Source organism: Papaver somniferum, chromosome 8 (assembly GCF_003573695.1).
Source record: "Papaver somniferum cultivar HN1 chromosome 8, ASM357369v1, whole genome shotgun sequence".
Classification (NCBI taxonomy): domain Eukaryota; kingdom Viridiplantae; phylum Streptophyta; class Magnoliopsida; order Ranunculales; family Papaveraceae; genus Papaver; species Papaver somniferum.
Window position 1 is genome coordinate 151,981,538 of NC_039365.1, and position 23,515 is coordinate 152,005,052.

At 35.4% G+C, this 23,515-nt stretch overlaps 3 long non-coding RNA genes across 22 annotated transcripts; 2 read left to right on the top strand and 1 right to left on the bottom strand.

The window, feature by feature from the left end:
- The first annotated feature begins 9,571 nt into the window (after positions 1-9,571).
- Positions 9,572-11,769, top strand: LOC113303529. Of its 5 annotated transcripts, XR_003337552.1 has the most exons (5): positions 9,572-10,260; positions 10,359-10,419; positions 10,520-10,606; positions 11,155-11,280; positions 11,387-11,769. It is a non-coding gene; the product is annotated as an uncharacterized LOC113303529 (long non-coding RNA). The 5 variants fall into 5 exon arrangements; XR_003337550.1 differs by having other exon boundaries at positions 10,520-11,280; XR_003337551.1 differs by having other exon boundaries at positions 9,572-9,843; positions 9,966-10,419; positions 10,520-11,280.
- Positions 11,770-12,165: 396 nt separating this feature from the next.
- On the top strand, positions 12,166-15,610 carry LOC113303532. 5 transcript variants are annotated; one of them, XR_003337567.1, is made up of 4 exons: positions 12,166-14,025; positions 14,254-14,508; positions 15,063-15,115; positions 15,296-15,610. It is a non-coding gene; the product is annotated as an uncharacterized LOC113303532 (long non-coding RNA). The 5 variants fall into 5 exon arrangements; XR_003337569.1 differs by having other exon boundaries at positions 12,166-13,781; positions 13,862-14,025; positions 15,063-15,610; XR_003337568.1 differs by having other exon boundaries at positions 12,166-13,482; positions 13,591-14,025; positions 15,063-15,610.
- Positions 15,611-16,285: 675 nt separating this feature from the next.
- On the bottom strand, positions 16,286-21,614 carry LOC113303530. Of its 12 annotated transcripts, none has more exons than XR_003337563.1 (10): positions 21,330-21,614; positions 20,864-21,112; positions 20,676-20,779; positions 20,479-20,580; positions 19,454-19,579; positions 18,867-19,152; positions 18,505-18,762; positions 17,537-17,801; positions 17,165-17,347; positions 16,286-16,886 (listed from the first exon to the last, which is right to left on the bottom strand). It is a non-coding gene; the product is annotated as an uncharacterized LOC113303530 (long non-coding RNA). The 12 variants fall into 12 exon arrangements; XR_003337559.1 differs by having other exon boundaries at positions 19,454-19,941; XR_003337557.1 differs by having other exon boundaries at positions 19,454-20,008.
- Between the last annotated feature and the right edge of the window lie 1,901 nt (positions 21,615-23,515).

Consider the following 23,515-nt stretch of genomic DNA (forward strand, 5'->3'; position numbering starts at 1 on the left):
TTGTAAGATTCTTTTCGTGTTGTCCTTTATTTTTTTCGTTTCTCTATCATTTTGTGACAAAAAGGGGGAGAAATATATGGAGTAAAACAACATTGGAGCTTAAACGTTTATCTAAACGAAAGAGTGAAAGCACAGACTAAGGGGGAGTAACATATCATATTAAGTGGTATAACAAAGACGTGCGGATTGAATATCTACCTATATTCCTTAGAGGGGTATTAGCTTTGTTATTATAATGTCAACAACGACATTTTTGAGGATTGAATGTATACAGATTACTGTGTAGTTGAATTCGAAAATCAAGCGTATGTGTAATAAATTCTTGTAATTTGTTTATCCATATGATGTAAGAGTTTTGTCACTAAAATTGACAAAGGGGGGATTGTTAGAGCATAGCTCGGTTGAACCCACCAAGCGTTGGTATGTCAAGTTTGGTTGTCATATTTTAGTGAATCAAAACTCATGTTAAGAGTCGTTTGATTATGTACTAGATTCAACTTCGTGTAGGTTAGCTTGAAAGTATTAGGATAATGAGACTTTACAAGTATTGCGAAAACTTGAAGATGTGAAGAAGCAAGGAGCTAGAACGACAACATCATCCTTCCACTTGAGGTTAGTGATATTTGACTTGAACTGTTTCATTCCCTAACGTATCTTTCAAGTCTTGCATATTGAAAACAAAACTGCGAAGCATGTTTGAACTCTAGATAAACATACTATTAAGGAATACAATACGAGGTTTATTGCTTAACCATTAAACTTTGCAGATAACACATCGCCATAATCATTTGAATGCTATTGTGATTATGTATGGGTATGAGGTGAGGATTTCATTCTAGGGAACAATGTTTACATGTGTTTTAAGGGAGAAAATTCATGAACTTGGTTTGTGAATCGAAACGGAAATCACCAGGTGTTATTGGTATTTTTATTAATTGCATATCTTTTGGACAACCAATATGTGTGATTAGTAGAACCGCTCATGACTTGCTTGTGTTCTTAGTAAAACTATTCACAAAGGCCTGACTTATGTGTTGGAATGACTTTTATTAGTGAAACCGATTTTAAGTAATCACCTGAGATGGTATGATCGAGTTTGTGATTTTATGTCTGACCGAATCTGGGAAAAGGGGAACCAATCCTAGTAAGAGGTGGAGTACATCACAAAGGGGAATCGATCCTTGCATGAGGTGCAGCAGGTTTATAGCAGAAAGGGAAACCGATCCTATGGACATGTGCAACACGTTTTTAGGCAATGGGGAACCGATCCTATGGACATGTGCAACACATATAAGTTAGATACCATATATATGTGGGGAACCGATCCTAGTACCTAGTCAACCGAATTTTGTAAAGATAGTGTGACTATGCACAATACTCACATGGAGGTAGAACCGAAACTTGTTTTGGTAGAACCGTTACACCCATGATTTGTGATTGAATGTTATTTGATCAATCACATAGTTCTTGAAAGTCAGATGAACCAATTATAAACTTGTTTGGAAGTGTGGCAAATCGGTTTCAAGGTTGTAAGTATGAAAGAGGACTTACAAAGTAAGGATGTCGACATACTTTGAATACGTGTTGTGAATGTTTATTATTTAATCGTTCAAAGTTATTCCTTAATATCTAAGGGAAGAGAATCCCAGGACCGAACATAAATAAGTTAATAATCTTTTAATTAAGGTTATTAATTTCATTTTTAGGAAAATAAGAATTAGTAATGTACATTTACTAATTAAAGATTTTATGAGAGATTCGATCATTATTTTTGGACAGAGCATTTCCAGGAATTATAGAAACCGAATTTGTGCTTTAATGAATATCTTGAGAATATTTTCGGTTTTTGAAATTCCTTGGTGTCCAAACTTCCTAGTCTATAAATACCGAAGTTTGCATTTCTAGCAAACTAATCCTTCGTAACAGCAAACTACCTCTTGTTGTGCTGCTACTGGTGAAGCCGCCTATTCAGGGAGGAGAGTAACCTAATTAGGCGAAATCTCTTGCGGCCGCTCGTTTTAAAGTCTTCTTTGGGATTGAGAAGATCTATTAGTATCGTTGGTGGGAAGCTAGATAATTGCGGTTTGTCTTTTGTTTTCATTGATTTGATTGACTAACGGTGGTTGAACTTTGATTGCACCTAGTTTGTTTATCCTTGAGGATCTTCTCTTCTGATATAAAATTCATTCAAACTAGTTTAGAGTTTCGACAGGGGTTCTTTAGACTGTTTGTAGTTCTAAAGACGATCTTGTGATTATCCATTGTTAACAGACCCAGTTCTGTGCGTGATTGATCATAAGAGATTCAAGTGATTGTGTGTAGGTGCTTATTGAAGATCTAAGAAGATTTTAAGACGAAGAAGATATTGAAGATTTCTGATTTGTGGGTTCATAATCTTTGGTGTGCACAATACTTGTTTCGGTAAAAAGTGGATCCAATTAATAACCGGTTTTATCCTTGTGATAGAATTGGATTGATTAATTGAGTAGATCGACATCAACACAATTCTTTGGATTAAGAGTGTTTATCGCAAAATCTTAATGATTACTTTGGTAATTGAACATAAGATAGATCTAAGGACCTGACGAAGGAGTTTATGTTAAGATAAACAGAAGAGCCTTTGTTCGACTCATATCACTTGGTTGAAGAGAGTTGATACCAAACAGATTTGTTGTTCCTTTACTGTTTGGAATACGAACCAAAGGAATTGTTCCAAGTACGTGACTTATTTATAAGTTGGAGGCGTGGTAATGCAGACAGAACTAGGTGAATTATAGGTTTAGTTGCGTGGTCTCAACTATACGAAGTTAGGTGTAATTTTTTGTAGCAGCTTAATCCTGAGAGTATGCAATTGTGGACAAGGTACCGGGGTTTTTCTGCATTTGCGGTTTCCTCGTTAACAGAATCTTGCTGTATCATTTACTTTTATTTTCAGCATTATAATTGTTTTATTATAATTAAAGTAAATCACACAAACGTTAATTCCTATTTACTTGATAAGTGAATCCTATTGTGTTTGGTTAAGTCCGAACCTTTTTATCAAGTAAACATACTTTGTTGTTGTATTGTCTCGATCTCGTATCCATAGACGATCACACGAAGTGTTAACCGATTAGTTGTATTGTCTCGACTCAGTCCGTAGACAATCACTTTCGGAGAAAGAACTTATATGTAGGAAAAGTTTTAGATTGAGGTATATTTGGGTAGACTCGTCTTTTCACAAACCCCTTCAGCAGTGATAATGTGTCCTAAGTAATCCAGTAATGATTGTCCAAAACAACACTTCGATATCTTAGCAAAGAGACGGTGTTGCCTGAGCAGAGAAATGATGATCTTCAAGTGCTCTAGATGTTCAGACATGGAGGTATTGTAAATGAGAATGTCATCAAAGAAAACCAAAACAAACTTTCTCGAATAAAGAGAAAATATAACATTCATAAGTTCCTGAAAGGTGACAAGAGCATTATTAAGGCCAAACGGCATTACTTTGAATTCATAATGCCCATGATGGATTCCAAAAGCAGTTTTGTAAATATCCACAGGGTTTAATAATATCTGATGATATCCTTCCCTTAAATAAATCTTCGAAAGTACTGTGAACCCCTTTAACTCATCTGATAACTCAACCACAATTGGAATAAGAAACTTGTCTTTAATAATAATACTATTGAGCTTTCTGTAATCAACAAAAAATCTCCAAGTATTATCTTTATTTTTCACTAGAAGAACGGGAGATGCAAAAGGTTTGTGGTTGTGTTGAATTATACTAGATGAGAGAATTTCCTTCACAAGTTGCTCCACTACTCCTTTTTGAATGCGGGGACACCTACATGGTCTTTGATTAGGAGGTTGAGAGTCTGGTTTTAATGGAATGAAATGGTATAATGTTCTGTGAGGTGGTAAGGAATTGGGTTCAGCAAAAATATCTTGATGTTCAGCCAAAAGGGGGAGTAATGGAGGAGGTATTATATGGGGTGAAGTGGAAGAAGTACTAAAAAATAAGTGACTAATAAGGCCATGAGTAGTTTTAGTAAGAAATCTTTTGACAACTGAACAATTCATCATGAGTAAGGAAGGTGTAGTTGTAGTTCCCTGAAAGGTGATTTGTTGACCCTTGTGAAGAAAAGAAATACTGAGTTTAGAGAAGTTAAACACGATATCACCTAGCTTCTTAAGCCAATTATCTACTAATACAATATCACAACCTCCCAGTGGAAGTAATCTCAGATCTTCAGTGAATTGATAACCCTACATACTCCAAGAAAGCTATGAACAAATACCAGTACTCACTGTCTTGTCACCATTGACAATTGTAACCAACATGTGAGCAGTTTGTTCAACTTTGCATTTGAGCTTAGTAGCCAAGGCACAATCAATGAAACTAGTAGTGCTATCGTGTCAAAAAGAATGGAAATAGACCATTTCTTAAGAAGACCAGGGATTCTTATAATATCACATGTGACAGTACCAGTTAGTGCATTAAGAGAAATCTCCATGCCAGATTCAATTGATGACTCTACAGCCTTTTCAAAGATCTCCTCCTCTGGTTCCATGTCTTGATTGTCAGAATTCTCTGTTTTTATCATAAATAATTGTTGCCTACAATGAGTAAACACTTCATCACAATTATAACAAATGCATTTATCTCCGCAAATGCGCGTTTGTTCTTGTGTCAGTTTTTTTGATAATGAGATTGGTTGATAGGGGGGGATGAGTAGGAGAATAAGCCTTTCGTGTGATAGGTGCTGATTTAGAAGCATCGTATGAAGTATTGATTGGTTTTGGAGGAAAAGTGGTGTTGGAAATTGCACGAGATGAAGTGAAGGAGCCGGTAGTTGGCTTAAAAACTTTGGAAGAAGTAGAGTGACATTTATGTTCTTCCATCCTGGCTAATGAAAAGGCTTGAGTAAGTGTTCTGGGTAAAACATAACAACCAAATTTCATAACTCTTCCTTTAGGCCACTAATAAAGTTCATGATAAAATAATGTTCACTGAAAGAAGGATTTGTTAGCTAGCATGAGGGCTTTAAGAGCCTCAAAATCTTCAAAATATCTTCTACGAAATTAAGTTGTATAAGCTTATTAAAACTGCTAATAAAATTTTCCTCGACAGGGTTTTCAAATCTAGCACAGATAACTTTAGCAAAATCATACCAAGTCTTACAATATCTACCAACCTGAAAATTGAGAAACCATTTATCAGCCTTATTATCAAGGTAAATGGCTGCTATGTCCACTCGACGAGACTCATCAATGTTGCGGAGAAAAAAAATATATGTCACATTTTTGGATCCAACCACGAGGATTGTCACCCTAGAATCGTGTGAAATCAAGTTTTGGTACGCGATTGTAGTACTGATGAAACCCATTGTGTATGTAGAAGCCAAAAACTGGAGTGTTGTTGTGATGAACACCACCAGAATCATCGATGTGTAGATTGTTGGGTCGGAGAAGGTAATCTAGTGAGTAACCCGTCAAATATCTTGTTAATCGTAGCTAGATCCGGTTCGGTTTGTTGTTGTTGTTGTAGCAGCAACTTTTCTTCTATAGTAGTAAAACGTTCATCTGAGCTAAGTTGATTTCGTTGGAAGATTTCTAAAACATCCTTCACTGTTTTTGCGTCGGAAACTCCCATCAGAAAAAATAGGTTGGCTCTGATGCAAAATGTACAATACTTGGTACAATTTGGAGATCAAGAGGTTGGAATCATAACTCTGGTTCATATTGAACGCAGCCTTAAACTAAACTTATCAATAATTCTCATTAGCTGGAGGAGGAGGAAGGTTTTTACCCATTAAATAATAATGATTAAACCTAACACCAACGGTCAGATAGTGCACGCCTATCACTTACTGAGCGGTGGGAAATTACCCTATCAATCATTAGCTATCACAACACCAATTAATAAAAGACTATAGGCAAACATGGTGCCCTAAATGACTCATATGACTATGACATTTTCCGAAAATGATAGTTATCCTCCATTCATGTCCACCTAAATCTTCCACCATGATGTGTCATAAGGATAGTGGCCTACTACCACACAAAAGAGCCCCCTGGTAACTCCAATCCAGGGGATCGAGGGGTGAAGACTTGACACCTCATGGGGAAACCAACGGGGAAGGGTAGCACTTCGGGACATTTTCTGAGGATTTGACCGATATCCTGCTGACCTAGTGGGAAATGGGAATCTTAGGTTCTGGTTAGATAAATTTAGAACAACCATAAATCAGACTCAGTCACTCAAACAACGGGTAGTTCAGACAAAAAGATCAACCTTGAAACGAAGAAGCGAAAGTAAAATAACCAGTCTCAGAAAGTGAGGACGACGACGAAGACTATTGTTCTAGTTGAAGAAGATGAGAACTTAAATGAGGAGGAAGAATAAGGAGATGAAGGTGAAGAGGAATTTGTTGAAAGAGGATTTATGAGTACTGAGCTTTCTCTAATGGGTACATTAATTATATACCCTTACTTTTGACACCCTACAAATATACCCTTTCACGAAATAATTATACCCTTCCTCTTTCTAGAAGCCAAAAACCCGAAATGTTACATTATATTACTACCCCTATATATATTACCCATTATAACGTTACAGACATACTAATTTCATTTTGGCATTTTGTTCTTTCTCTCTCTTCTAGTTTCTTCTCCCCACTGCTCTGAAAGACCACGATCTGAAATCGTCGATCTAAAAAAGAGAAGCAAATTTAATAAAAATCATAATGTTAAAATCTTTTGAATCGAAGAAAATCAGAAAGCGTCACCGAAATCATCAAAATTAGGTTTCACAGAAATCAATTAAAGTTTACTGAGATTTGAATGATTTGAAGATTAAAAAGGTAAAACATGGATTTCCTCTTCCATTTACTGTTATCTTCATAATCGATTTACTAATTTTGTTTAAAAACTAGTTTGATTTTGATTTCTGATTTAGTGTAACAAATAGATCTATGATCTGAAAGTGATGCATGTTAATTATCGAACTGATTTAGTGTAACAAATACAGATGCATAATTAATTTGCTAATATCCGATAAAAGTTTTGTTTAATGACTCGATTTTGGAGGTATTTGTTTAGATTTGCTACAAGTTTTGTTTAAATGATATACGATTCTGAAAGTAGTCTCTCTGTGGTTGAATTTCAGATAATAGATGATGTTGAAAATAACATTTAGGTTGAATTTCAGATGATAGATGGTTGAACAAAAGTTAAGGCATGAGACAACTTCACATTGGTACTTACATATTTGTTGTTGTTGAATGAATCCAAATGTTATTTGATGAAAAATACATCTGACAGTGTTCTTTCCATACTTGGTATTAGTATCTAATGTATCGTATGGAACGCAATTTGTTGGTGGTTCAGTTTAACTTTTGATTTTTCTAACAATCTTAAGAATGGTTCTTTGTGAAACTCATTTGGAACAGAATGTATTTGCCTACCTTGTATGCGAGTAAACTGTTTGTTGAGGAAAACAAGCTTTACTTGTAGACATTATCCTGTGAATGCAGTTCCGAAAATGTTCAGAATCACAAATGTACAAGTTGAGTGTGTGATTTAGTCAAATCAAGTAGATAGAACTACTTCCTAGTTATGAACCTGGATATTCAGGTTAATGAATGAATGCCTTTGATTTTGATTGTAAATAAATGAATTTACGAATGAAAATTAGACATTGTATGCATGCAAATGGATGTGATCAAACAAAAATAGAAGTTGGTACCAGAAAACTGAATTCAGGGACATGTTTTCCCAGTAAATGGTGTCAACAACCAAATTTGACCCAATATATGGGGTCAACAATAGAAGTTGATCCCAAAAAACTGAGATTCAGGGACATGTTTTCCCGTAAATAATATCAGCAACCAAAGTTGACCACAATAGATGGGATCAACAATAGAAGTTGATCCAATTTATGGGATCAACAACAATAGTTGATCCCATAAAACTGAAATGTTAGACCCAAAATAAGTGGGATCAACAACCTAAGTTGATACAAAAAATTACTTGCTAATCTGAAAATATGAATGCTCACTAAAATTGTTGTTGAACTCAGGTTGAGAAAATATAATGTTGAGGAGATCACCAAGGACAACAAAGAAGCATCAAGAAGAAGATGTCCCTCAAGAGATTAAAAAAGATAAAGAATTGGGTGCATGGAAACCGGAACAACTTCTTAATTTAGTTACTTACTCTAATCAAGAAATAATCCAATTACAAGACGCAGATGAACAATTCAGTTACTAATGTAGGTCTGTAAGTGCTAGCTAACATAGTCTCTTCATGGTTTGAAAAGAGAATCTTAGTGTCGTTCGAAAAATGTCTTAGTAAGTAAATATAAGTCTGCCTATGGCCTGAACAATTTAATTTCTTTGTTAGAAATGGTTTTGTTTATGGTATGGACAATTTATTTGCTTTGTTAGTAATGATTTTTTACGATTTATTGGTTTACCAAAAAAAAAAAACTTACTTTTTATTGCTATCTATTATAAATGATTGTAATATTGGTATTGGTTTCTTATGAAGTGAATGAATATTAACATTGAAAATGTCAGGTATAGCTAAAGGAGTTAACTTATGTATACAGATACAACCATGCATTTTTTTTTGAGTATCAACAATGGAAGTTGACCAAAAAAGGTGGAACCCAGGAAAAATGTCTCAAGATTATAGTGTCAACAACCAAAGTTGATCCCTTTAAGTGGGATCAACAATTGTATTATTGATATTGGTTTCTTATGAAGTGAATGATTGTTATTGAAGATTACAGGTGTAGCTAAAGGAGTTAACTTATGTATACAAATACAACCATGCAATTTTTTTTTTTGAGCATCAACAATGGATGTTGATCCCATTAAGTGGGATCAACAATGGATGTTGATCCCATTATGTGGGATCATCAATGGAAGTTGACCAAAAAAGGTGGAATCCAGGAACAATGTCTCAAGATTATAGTATCAACAACCAAAGTTGATCCCTTTAAGTGGGATCAACAATTGAAGTTGATCCTATTATGTGGGATCAACAATGGAAGTTGATCCAAAAAAATGGAATCAATAATTGGAGTAGACACCATTTACATAAGTTTGTTTCTTGTAAAAACCAATAAACCTGGAACCTGCAAACTGACATATCCTATAGAAACACAAGAATAACATTTCTATAATATAAAGCAAAATGATTTGTTTGGTGTCCCAAACAATTTTCCTTCAACTATGAAATGTCAAGCTTACCCCGCAATGATTTTTTCCTGCACTCAAGCTGGCGTAAATGATAGAAAACTAAGGGGCAAATCTATAATATAACACAAAATGATTTGGTTGGTGTCCCAAACATTTTTGGTTCAACGATGAAAGAACGAAATGGCCCCCTACATGAATTTTTTCCTGCTTGAAAATAACGTAAATATTTACAGATATAAGGGCAACATGGACTAATGAGCTAAAACTAATGACGCGATTGTCCCTCCGTGTTTTTGAGTTTTCTTCAGTTTTTATCGTAAATTTCACCAAATCCAGGGACAAATAATTTTCTCTCCCATTCTTACTCAAAGAAAATCGAGCAGCACCAGTAATCGCCTCCTCTCTCCGTTCCTTTCTTCATCACCGAAATCAAAATCCATATTCATCCTAATCAATTTCCCCAATTTCCCTACCTTAAACTTCTAATAATCTGTACTTCATTTCGGATTTAGGTTCATAGTTTTGATTTGATTAAATCACTTCAGAAACTGTAACCCTAAATTGGAATTAGGTGATTAGATTAAATCACTTCAGAAGTATCTCCACAAATACTTCCAGATTGTTTTGGTTATTAAACTCATCTTCTTCACTTCAGGTAACGCTTGATTAACTGTTTGTATTTTTTGTAAACGCCTAATCGATGGAACCACCACCAACAACAACATCGTTCTCCGCCTTCTACACCCTAAATTAACTGTTTGTATTTTTCTATCACAGGATTTGGTGTGGATTGAATTTGTTGAAATTTGGGTGTGGATTGAATTTTTTTTTCTTCAATTTTATGCCCTAATCTAGCTCTAACAACAGTTCTTCCCAACTATCCTGCGATTTTCCTCCCATTGATTTTTACATTTTTGCTTCTATTTTCCCAAATTCGATATTATTCTTCAATTTCATGCCCTAAATTAAATACCCACCTATTATTCTTTTATTGCTCTTAATTTGAATGGGTCGATTGGGGTTAGGTCTAGACTCTATACCACTTAAACCATCTGATCTTATCCCTGCGAAGGTGAGTTAGAAATCATGTATTTCTAAGTACAAATCTGTAGATTAATTAACTTTTGCTTTATCTGCTTGTGTTTTAATGATCTCAATTATAATAATTAGATGATATATTGGGTGCACTTTAGAGTTGGAGATTTAAAGAGAACTTCCTGGTGATGCTCAGGTTATATTTGGCTCTTTTAGTTTTGTATTGTTCATGCTGGCTTGATTTGAATATCACGGGCTGAACAAATGTGCATCCATTCAATTTGTTTGTGTTGCAGGTTAAGTTAATGTGTTCATACTGTAAGAAACATAATGAGAAATAAGTAAGCTACATGAACAGCTGTTTGTGGAAATACCCAGGATTGGTAAGAAACTCATTATCCAAAATCAGTAAACAATCAAAGATCAAAATAGATACTTTTTATTTATCAAAGTTCAGTCCAGGCTTTGTTTCGTTTGAATTTTACAATTTAGAGTTTGTATATATTTATCATAGCCTATGTAAGTTTCAGTAGATACCACTGTAACAATTATGAATTGAAGAGTTGAACTTCAGTTGGGTATGAGTTTTATTTCATTTTTAGTTGTAGTATAGAAAGATTAGTTTGTGAACATTTACCTGTTTGTGTAAAGGCCACAGAGGTTTGTATATATCAGCACAGTTTTTATCCAAAGCTTATTTGGTTGTCAGTTGATGTTTAGTTTGTTCTTTTGGCAGATGCCAGGAGAGGTTGTTATTAGAAAAAAACAACCGAAAGCTCATGTTCTATGTCTAGATGTAGATGGTATAGAAGTAGATGAACATGGCAATGTAGGGTTTTTTTCACAGTTTTGCTCTATTTCCTCTTATCGTTCAAATGTTGTGGTGGTTATGTTATATTATACTTTGACTGACATCTGCTCTCGCGTTAAGAGGTTTTAATATGGGAAGATTGTTACGGGAATGATTCGTTCCATGAGAAACGCCATCCTCCTAACTTATATGCCCTCCCGAGTTGGCATATATCCTCAAGTTGATCCATATAAGTGTGATTGAGAGGTATGATATTCCTCCGATACTGTGTAATAATATATGCTTTTGTCCCATCTAATTCTTGATTTTTGGATTTGAAACTCTTAACATATCTATGACTAAATGTCACTAGGGTGGGGTGGAGTTTTAGAATATATTGTGGCTTCAAAGGCTTTAACAGTTAAGAGACTAGATGAAGTATCAGCAGCCGAAGGCGTTAGCTTACCTATTACAGGTCGCCACTTCAAGAGAGACGAGTTTTGGAATTACATGGAGGGTTTAGATTTAAATTGTTGTTTATTTGATTTCCTTCTAAAAGGTAGAGGATTTACAGTCGTCCCACTTCTAATTTTCATTTGGTTGTATTTCCTTTTGGATTTCACTATTTGTTTTTTTTTTCTTTTTCTATTGGTCTGAAATATTTGCTTACTCGAACAATGTTCAAAATGGTGAAGTGGGGTCGACATTTTTATCTGATTGTAATAGTAATATATTTAACCGACAAATTGTTTTTAAGCACAATTTGATTAAATATCGACCTAATACACCAACGAATGCTAAGCCATAGGCCATAGCACCAGCCCCCTTTCCGCCCCGTGCCATTATGGCACGGGCAATCCACTAGTCTATAATATAATATAAAACAAAATAATTTGTTTGGTGTCCCAAATTTTTTTGGTTCAACGATGAAAGGACTAAGTTGCCCCTCAATGATATTTTTCTACCCTAATACTGACGTAAATGTCTACAAACGCAGAGGCAAAAACGAGTAAGGAGGTAAAACATGACCAAATTGCCCCTCCGTGTTTTTGAGTTTCCTTCCTGGGTAATTGTAATAATACAAAAACATGAGGCTAAATTTGTAAAAAGGTCGGATAATAGATCTGAGAAAGAAAATCCAGTTTCATTCTCATTCTGAATCTCGATTCGACACCTCCTTCAACCTTCCACACCACCACTACCAACATTCGACACCACCCACCACCACAGAAACCAACAGGTCAATTAACACTATCTTCACTTCACTTTCTATCTTCACCATCACTACCAATTTCTTCTTCTTCCTTCTACCCCGGTTCTCCATCGATTGAACCACTACCATCGCCACTACTACCAACTTCAAAATCACTCTTGATCCTCATCAATTTCTCAGTGTAAACTTCGAATAATTTTTACTTAGTTTAGATTTTACGGTTCAGAGTTTTGATTTGATTGACTCACTTCAGAAACTGTAACCCTAAATTGGAAATTGTGTGAAAAGATTAAATCACTTCAGAATTGGGTGAAGTATCCTCAACAAATACTTCCAGATTGGTTTGGTTATTACTCTCATCTTCTTCACTTCCGGTAACGTTTGTCAACATTAGGATTATATGGTCGGATTGACTTATATTGTGAATAGATTTAGCGAGTTCTCATCCATCTCCAAGTTCGAGGCTTATTGATGTATCTCAAGTTCTAGAGTTTAATTAATCCATGTTTTAACTTGCTCATGATAAAGATGAAAATTTGAATTTGTGTTTTTATAATGTTTGAAATGAATATCTGCCAAGCCCATAATAACTGAATATCTTCTGTATCCAATATCTAACTGAAACGCATCTACTAGCAATGTTTTTGAGTATCCAAGTTTCTGAATTATGTTTCTCGACTATGAGCATTAATGTTGTATTTCTATAATATAATTTACTTTCAGGGACTGATCTGTAGATTAATCGTTCCAGAATCTAGAATTAATTAGATGTATAACTTTGGCGGTACATCTCTTAATTGTAGTATGGATTTATGTAATTAGGGATTAACTATATATGGAAGTGTTGGAATGTTAAAGATGTAGACAAGTACAAGAGTTCCATCATCTCTTAGCACAATAATAATAGTTCATGTAAAGTTGAAAGGGTTTTGCTTTTGTGCTGAAGCTGAAATGAGCTGTTTTCTACATCACAGAAGAATTCTGCTGTATTCTTTAATGTATTTGGTGTTGCGACGTCTCTATATATAAGTAGGTTATTCATATCTCAACTGTAACATGACACGATATTTCGACACTTTTATATGTTTTTTTAGTTTTATATTTTACTTCTTATCCTATGAATTTAGTTAAATTTGTCAGTTTAACTTTGTGAACTTTACCCGTTGGTTTTGGTGATCTTAATTGTAATAATTAGATGATATATTGGGTGCACTTGGGAGGTGGGGATTTAAGGAAACCTTCCTGATGGTGCTCAGGTTATATTTGAAACTCTTTTAGTTTTGTACTTGAATTTTTTGTAGTTGGCTTGATTTGAATATCATGGACTGAAGAATATTTATCCATTCAATTTGTCGGTGTTGCAGTTTAAGTTAATGTTCTCATGTTGTAAGGAACATAATGAGAAAGAAGTATGCTACATGAACAGTTGTTTGTGGAAATACCCAGGGTCGGGAATAAAATCATTTTTCAAAATCAGTAAACAACTCAATTTTTTGGAATCTATTTGGAAATACCCAAAATCAAAATAAATACCGAATAGTTAAATTTCAGTTGGGTATGCATTGAATTTCATTCTTAGTTGTAACATAGAAAGATTAAGTTTGTGATCATTACATGTTTGTGTAAATGCCACAGAGGTTGGAGTATCAACGCAGTGTCTATTCAAGGCTCATTTGGATGTCAATTGATGTTCAGTCTGTTCCACAGGCAGATGCCATGAAAGGTTGTTATTCGACAGAAACTGCCAAAAGCTCATGTTCTACGTCTAGATTCACATGATAATGAACAGGACAACGAAGGTTTGTGTTAGCACTTTCATTCTATGTCCTCTTATCGTTTGTTATATTATACTTTGACTGACCTCAGCACTCGCGTTAAGAGGATTTAGTATGGGAATGATTCGTTCATCGAGGAACACTATCCTTTTAACTTGACACATATAGGTGTGATCAAGAATGTTATCGACGAAGCATAAGTAAGGACCTGAGAACAGAAGCTTATACATAGATTTTTTTTTACATATGCAGCAAGTAGACAAGTTTCAGTATCAGCTGGGGAGCATAACGCAGAACCAAGTTTCATTCTTCGGCGAAGTTCGGGAATTCAGCTGCTACAGAGAGCACTTTAGTTAGACAAACGCCGTATTGCAATGAAAGAAAGACGAAGCGTAATGAGTGAAAGTGACAAACAGCGGATCCTTGAACAACGGCGTAGAGCTTAAATGCGAAGAACAATAAAGGGTGATGCAACTAATAATGAGCACAGAGAGGGACCAAGTAGTGGTAAGTCTTTTGATATAAAAGTATAATTACAATAATGGATTAGTTGAGACATGAGACAGTACTGCTTTATGATAATGGAATTAGTTGAGATATATATCATACAATTCTGCTTGAACCATGGATTCTGTTTTCATGTTTCTCTGTAGGTGTGTCAGATATGTGGCATTAGTGACTAAAATATTGCAACCTGTTAGACATTGCACTCAACAGGTTGTAATATGTTATCATTTGGTTAGAATATAACTTAAACTAACTTACCGATATCTGTTGTAATCATGTGTCGTTCATTCATTATCCTTGAGTACTCTAGCTATAACAGTGCTAGAGCGGAATGATGTTCCTGTTATCAACCTCCATGTTAGTTTGTTGTTCCTCGCATCCATGATATAAAAGTAATTGCAATAATGTTACAATTGATAGAGCATTTACTATGGCTTCCTATACATTTGGATTTTTCTTTTTTATTTATTTGCATTATGCTCTATTTCCTGGGTTCGGAGAGAAGACTAAAATTACTACTTTGTATAATCAGATTTTTCTTTTGCTTCTTTCAGCCGGCATCCTGTAGTTTCCTTTGATAGATGAAGTGCAGGAGCTTAAGTCAAAGGTCAGTTCTTTTTATATAGCAAATTGTGATTTTCGTTGATAGAATCCTTGACTTCCATGCATTTTCTGCACCTAGCAAGTATATTCTTCAAAAGAAGAGAAATTTTATCGTATGGATACTTCTTTATAGTGTTTTATCAGTGCCCTTATATCACTGCTGACTAAAATTTGCTTTAATGAGACCTTGGGTACTGAGGCTGAAGTACGAGTGGGTACACGAACAACTTCTGAGCTGAAATGTTGGCAGCTGACAGCTGAGACAGTCTTTAACGCTGAAGTTCAAGTTCAATTGCCGTCACCACTCAATTTCTATTAACCTGTCGTGCGAAATTGTTGGACTTGGTTACCTGAGTGAGTATTTTTTCTTCTAGACCCTTCCATGTGCAAAAGTCCTTTTCAATTTTCAAGCCTGATTATGGCTACTATACTAAATGTTGGAAAACAAAACTAATGTAATATAAATTAATAAAATACATCATTTACCAGTTTACATCAAGATTTGAGCACCATTCATTAGTTTTTCCTATTTACAAAGTTCCTACCATTATGCAAGCAAGAGTTACAGGACAGAACGGCCATGTACATATATGTCCAAACAGAAATGATGATTGATACTCCATAATGATAAACACAAATAAAGAGGGAGGATAGAAAATAGAGGATGAATGTCATAAATATTTTATCTCCCAACTAAATACCAAATATGAAAATACAATGGCATCTCCCTTCTATTGACACAACAAATTTCTGTCGCTGTCACCATAATCCCCGTGCCATTATGACACGGGCAATCCACTATCTATAATATAAAGCAAAACGGTTTTTTTTTTTGGTGTCCTTAAGAATTTTCGTTACTTTTTCATTGGACGGGATTGCCCCTCCGTGTTTTTGAAGTGAATTCCACCAAAACGAGGGGTAGGTACATATTCCTGAACCACCATTTCTAAAATCAAATCAAATCAAATCAAATCAAACCCAGTTTTCATCTTCTACTGTCACCACCACCGCCACCTCATTTCATCTTCCGACTGTCACCAACACCACCACCACTCTCCTCCACCTCCTTTCAATTTCATCTTCCGACTGTCACCACCACCACCACTTCCACCAGCAACACCAATAAAGAAAATTGTAACATTCCAACGATGATTCCAATTCGCATACACAGATATCAACTAATAATTCCAATCGGATAAAAAATTGGATCTGATGCTTAAATGAAATAACAAATTACATGATAAATTCACCCACCATTAACCTAAACGTTCAAATAATCAATCACATCTAGCATCTAGGCAAAACTACAAACCCATAACTCAGAAACTAATTATTCTCTAATATATCTCAATAAAAGATCCACAAAGCTGAGCTGATCTTCATCGACATGAACACCGGTTTTGATGATATGAAGTAGTTGTTGTCAGATCTTCACTTCAGTTGCTGCTGTAAAGATGTTGTTAGTAGAAGACATGCATAAGAAGAGGAAGAGAGATCCAGAGAAAGAGGCGTAGAAGGGCTGAAAAGTGCTGTTAGTGATGGAGGACCGATGAGGAGAGAGTTGGGGGAAGACGGCGGAGAAAATTATTTTATGGTTCTTTTTCTATAAATAGATTGGATACATACATCTCGTAATGTTGCTCGTAATTCCCCCCTTCATCATCAGTGTCATAATCCACTGGATCATTGTTGTTTTTCTCTCCATCCGTTGAACCAATAACTATGCCTTTCGGTGAGTTTCTGCCAGGAACGTAGCTGTTTGCTCGGCGCCGTTCCTATTTACCAAAAAGAATGAGTTCTGAGTTTTATTGTCCAGAATTTTGGCAAGCATGAAGAAAAAAAAAACAAATGCACAATGAGAAGGCAAATATTCAGGAGCAAATCATACTAATAAAAATTCCAAGTGTGTATTTTGACAAAACAAAATCATATTGACTAATGAGATTGTCGTATTTATAAAAGTTTGTGTGAGAGTTATGAATTTCATTTCATTCTATGCCTGTTCAGATGAGGGGTCTTGGATTTTAAAGACCGAACTTAGTAAAAGTAATACCTGGTAAGGCGCAACTGCCTTGCCCTTCCTATTTCGGGAAGCCTCTGCTGAAAGATTATCTTGGAGCTGAACTTGATCGAGAAGTGTGGGGCTTCGGCAGGTATTGACTTGCTCAGCAACGTCGCACCTTGTAACTATGCTTTCCAAAGTGTTTCTGCCTGAAATGCAACTATTTGGGCGGCTCTGTTTCGGTTATCCAATAAGAAAATTCAGTTTCATTTTTTATTTCGTGCATTCTGATGCTTATAAAGGGATAATATATAGTTACTCGATTCATATTTTTGAGAAGCAAGCTATATACTTATTTAAATTCAGAGGGAGTAGCAAGATGACATAACTTAATGTACCCCATTCGAATAAGAATATACATACCTGGTTATCATGTGCAACTGACTTTCCCTTCCTCTTTCGGGATGCTTCCACGGCGTGCTCCTCTAGACACTGAAGTTGCTCGACAATCCTAGGACTCCGGCGGGAAAGAGATAAGTCTGCAACAGAGATTTGCTCATCTCGGCGAACAACAGACGTTAAAGTGGACATCACTTTCTGATATTTTATTACACTTGTGACAGGACCATGTTCCTGATTTGGGGGCTTCTACGGGGTCTTGACGTTGGAACCTTATCGCACTTCATTGCTACAGAAGTTGGAGATGCAACAATTAGTTCCTTTTACAATGATAACTAATGGATCAAGCCTCAACTAATCCATTATTGCAAGGAAACAGTAAATTTTAAGTAAGCAGTTAGCATTGTGGAGCAGTTAGGATCCCCTATGTCAGGTAAAGTGAAATACCAATGTGGTAAATGGATACAATAGGAAACAATTCATAGTTTTTCTTCCCTGTGTTCTATGTAAGTGAAATACCAATTTGGTCTACTAATTTCGCGCACTCTGAAATCTGAATGCAACTTATCTGGAATTGCTAGAAGAGAACCCAATATCCCTTCTCAAGAAGCTGACAATACGCGTGACATTAATGAGGTGAATTGCACCTTAGGTATTAACTATGTTTGGGAGGTCAAGGACATGTGGTTATCTTCATGCCATGATGTATCCTAATTTTATTTTGCAACCTCTATAGACTACCATTAGTAAAAACAAATTCAGGAATTCAGAGGAAACATAAACAACACATTTTATTTTGCAACCTCAGTTCCTAAGATTATTTTCAGTTAAGAATCATAACGTAACAGCACCTCGGTGAGTCAAGGTTTCTATGGTCAGTTACATAGTGTCTCAAGTAATCCATCATTTCTATTAGTTTTATCTTATGGATGAAAGGAAATAGTAAACTAACACAGAAATACCAACATCTACAAAGAAATATTAAAACTTACCACTACTTGGTCCAGCTCTGTGCTCATTGTTAGTTTACTCACAAACTCTTGCTCTTAGTATTTCATAGGCTTTACGAAGTTTTTCAAGGATCTCTTCTTTTTGATTTTCAGTCAGTGAATTTCGCCTATCCCTTTTTGCAATACGAAGCTTCTCTAATTGGAGCTCTTTTTGTTGCAGCTCTATTCTTGGGATTCGACGGGGAATGAAACTTGATTCTGCTTTATCCCCCCCAGCTGAATTAGCAACTTGGACACTTGCTGCACATGTAAAAAAATATATATTATAAGCTTATATACTCTTTGAGTCTTACTTATGGGATGAATTTTTACTAAGGATATATCATTGAATTCAGTAAGCTTACAACTGGCTTCATGGTCATCTGGTCGGCGATTTGCTGCACTAATTCTTGCACGATAAGCAGCACGACATCATTCATTTCGCTCCTGTCTTTCGCCTTCCGTAGTTGTATCTTGTTTTTCCCTATACTGAGCACGACGCAGCTTCCTTTCTTTTTCAGCATCAGTCTCCATTAGCTCTTGAACTCGAGCTAGATCAGTAAGTCTCGGACTTCGACGTGGATGACAACTCGATGAATCCATCCACAATGGTAATAGAAGAAGTTAATGCAGTCCAACAATGGTATTCACCTGGACATTATAGAAACATGAGATGTTCACAAACTTAGATTTCAACCACTCACAATGGTAATAGAATAAGTTAATGCAGTCCAACAATGGTATTCACTTGGACATATTTATACAAACAGGAGATGTTCACAAACTTAAATCAACCTACTATCAATTCAATCCAACTAATTCAATCAATTCAATCCTATCATTTCAACCAATTCATTCAATCAAACAAATTCAGTAAGTTCAATCATATCATTCAACCAATTCAATCTAACCATCAATCCGACCATTCAATCCTAATGTTGACAAACGTTACCTGAAGTGAAGAAGATGAGAGTGATAACCAAACCAATCTTGAAGTATTTGTTGAGGATACTTCACCCAAAACCAAGGACACATGCGTTGCACGTCGGCGAACAACAACTCTTTTTTTGCAAGTATTCTGTATTTTCGATTTCCAAACACTCAAATCAACCAAGTACAACTAAAAAGAATAATTATTGGATCACTATTTTACGATACATAGCAACTTGAGCACGATACTTATACACTCCCTCGCCGATGTGAAAGAAAAGCCATGGTTATATAACCGGAAATTTTTTCCCAAAATGAACTCATTTTTCTGATTGTGTTGTACATAGTTCAATTAGCTCTGGAGGTACAGACAATTCTGGCAACTAAACTCTTCCATTCAAACAACAGAACATTTTAGTTGCGTGAGGAAACAATTTGGCACAACAATAGTCACATGAGCTAATGTTAGTCAATTGCAGGCGTTGAAGCGAATGCAAGTCCACAAAACTCCTTGCAAAATTACAAAAAACCCTGTTAGGCAACTGAGTTCTCGTTCTTCTATTGTTATTTCTATGACCTACACAATCAGATAGCAATAAACATAAGAGTTCAGTAACATATATAGATATTTGGGTTTCTCATGGGGCAATAACAAAGTAATGAGTAATAATCGTCCTACGTGGGAGAAGCTTATGGACTTTAGAAATCACAATCAGCAGCAGCAATGTCATGTGGCAGCATCAATATCACCATAGTAATGATACAAACCATAGGTGTTTGGCTTTATCATGCGAATTGGGCAGATTAAGCAGAGGATATATCTATCTATATACATAACAAAGCTGGATAAAACGACAAACTCAAGCCTCATATATGAATTGGCGGTTCTGCTGTCCATGGAACACATGATCAAACTAATAGACAGTTAGGCACTTCTTAATTTTATTGGACTGTATAGTGTAATAGTAAACGTCTTTATGAACAGAAAGAAAAATTCAAGAGTACATCCAATCATAAGTAGTGGACGCTACTTGAAACTGGACTTACCTCCCTGTATAGTTGTGTCCTCTTGGGGATTCTCATCAGGCACGTCCGCTTGTCCGTTATTTTCAAGCTCATTCTCATCTTCAAAAGTTGTCTACGTAGGAGCTGCAGTTTTGAAGATATAATGTATTATCTGGGGAGTCTCTGAATTATATGTTCCATGCACCAAAAAAATAGTTAACTTCGTACATACAATTTACCTCAGTGTTGAGGGCACAATTTCCATATAGCCTGCAGTGGTATTCATTTCCATATGTCAAAAAGCGACCAATAATTCGCCCAACTTCTCCCTGCACATAGGAAACTAAGATGTATATTGTATATAAGCATCGAGGATAATGTGAGCGCAAGCATCTTTACATTCTTAAAATGTAGATAAACTGTTCACCTAATGAACAATGATATTTGATCTGAGAAATGAAGGCCACCAATAGATCCTAACTACATCGCTCATAGACCTCCACACCGCCTTCTAAATCCCACCCCCTAATTAATCCTTGATCTCTTTAAATGGTCTCATATAACAGATCCAAATAACATCTGTCTGGTCTGTAAACTCTGTACTCATAACTAATCACGTATAGCATCCTTCAATTCAGAGACACAAAATTAGATCCCGGGTACGTTTGATGATGAACTGAAAATGAGTTTACCCAATAATGTTCATAGTTATTAATTTGGGAAATAATTTATCCAAGAATCAATCACACTGAATATAAATCGAAGTATACTCTTTAAATTTCGATCATTATCGAAATTAATTCATGTTGTTAATAAATCAGAGAGAATCATTTCTTCTCTTTGTATGAAATTATAAAAATACCAAATTTTAAAAATCCAAACACAGATTTTACCTTAAATTGATAAAGAACGAATCACATTCGTATTATTTGACAATGGAGATGATTGGAACCCTTTTTTGTGTGCGGGACATAATCTTAGTTTGATCCATCCAAATAAATTTTGTATACTGATTTGATTCACTGGAGGAAATTTTGATTATGATAATATTCATCTCACATAATTTATTCAAATACATGACCCAAAATCATCAAATGATCATAATTTATCCTGGTGTTGCTGGTGGTGGAGGGGGTGATGGATGCTGGTGATGAATAGCGGTGGAGGTGATGGTGTTGGTGGTGGTGATAAAACAGAAGAGATGCGTTTTAGGAAGACAGAAAAGATGGAGGGGCATTTTCGGGAAGTAACGAAAAAAATCCACACGGAATTTGTGACATGAATCTTTTATGGATATTCCATTATCTAACGGTCCTGGTTTTATTGTTAGGAGATCAAACGGCTAATATTAGTTATCTCTTTCACTTTTGATTAGTCTAAGAGTTAATCGAGGTCAGCCGTTGGATCTCCCTTCTTTTAAAACAGGGTCATTGGATGATAGAAATATTCTATAAAAGATTCCTGTTACAGAAATGAATTCTGTGTGATATTTTTCATCACTTGACGAAAATGCCCCTCCGTCTTTTTTAAAACCCACCTCTTTCTTTTCACTATTGCCTCTTCAATTCCATCACCACCCATCGTTACCATCACCACCAGCATCACCATCATCCCCACCACTATCATCATCAGAAGCACCGCCGATATGATTACTTCACCTTGCGCTCAGGATTTGGGTTATGTATTTACATAAATTACATGAGAGGAATTGAAAAATACTAACATAAACAAAATTTCAAACAAAATTTCATCCACTGAATCAAATCAAATCACAGAAGATGAATTGAAAACTTCATTAACGGGTTCTAATATTCTATGACCAAATATTCATATGTGTTCAGCCGAATTTGGTTTGAACTCTGAACGTGGGTGTAGAAGACGAATAATTGGATCCGGGTGCTTTCCAGATCCGTGAACCCAGCTAAATTCTCGACTCCATAGCTCTCCCCCACGACACCCACCCAACTTTTGTAGCAGTTTTGTTAAGATCAACATTTCTTAGTTTTCTTTTCCTCCTGTAAAATCAATCAAACAACCTAAAACTTCAGATTTTAGTGGGTTTCATATGTAAACAAAGAACCATTGAGAAATAATAAAAACTGGAAATTAGAAATTCAATAAATGAGAGGAAAATTAAAAAAAAAACGTTTAAAGAAAAACCTAACTGTTTTCTTGAGATAACATGAAAAAAAAGAGAGATTAAACCAACCTTCAAGTAAAATAACCCGTTTAATCTTTGTTTATCTTCATAAACCATGCCATCAAATCAAAGTTGACATTAGTTTTTAAATCAGAGTTTTCAATATCCAAGTTACCTTGGTAACAAAGCATTCAATATTCACCCTTAGATGAAAAACCTGATTCAACCAAGCTAATATCTTTAAACCTTTAGATCGAACTTAGCTTGTTACACTCAAATGAAATGTGCCCTCATTTGGGTTTATGTAACCGTATACCCAAACATGTACACCATGTTGGTTCACAAATAGATAACCGAGGTTAGCCATATGATTACTCTCATATCAACCTTGTTCATCTTAACCATAAATAGTTCAAATGACTCAAATGAAACTAGTTAAAGAGTTATTCAATTGTTATATTCTCATAGAATTATACAAGAACACAATTGAAGCAAAATCAGTTTGATTCACTTGAATCAATCATGAACATTATAGCCACGGTTTGCAAAGATTGCGTTCCTTATTATATAAATGTTTATGTTCATGTTTAAAACCGATTTTAGAACTTTAACCTTTAAGTATGCAAACATGTACACATACTTGAAATACCCGGACTAAGATTGGGTTACGCCAGTACGCAAACGAGTACGCAAACTTCAAATCCTAGCAGAAATTCTCGGACATGAATCTGTACGCCAGTACGCAAACGGGTACGCATACTTAGGTTCCCGGATTTCTCAAACCAACAAGTACGCGAATGGGTGCGCATACTATGGTTCCTGGACATGGATTACATATATGCAAGAGTGCACTACATGACATATCCAATAATGCTTAAGTGTTCTGAAATCTTATTTCAATCATTGAAACTTTCTTAGAGGATGACAATAGCCGTTTTC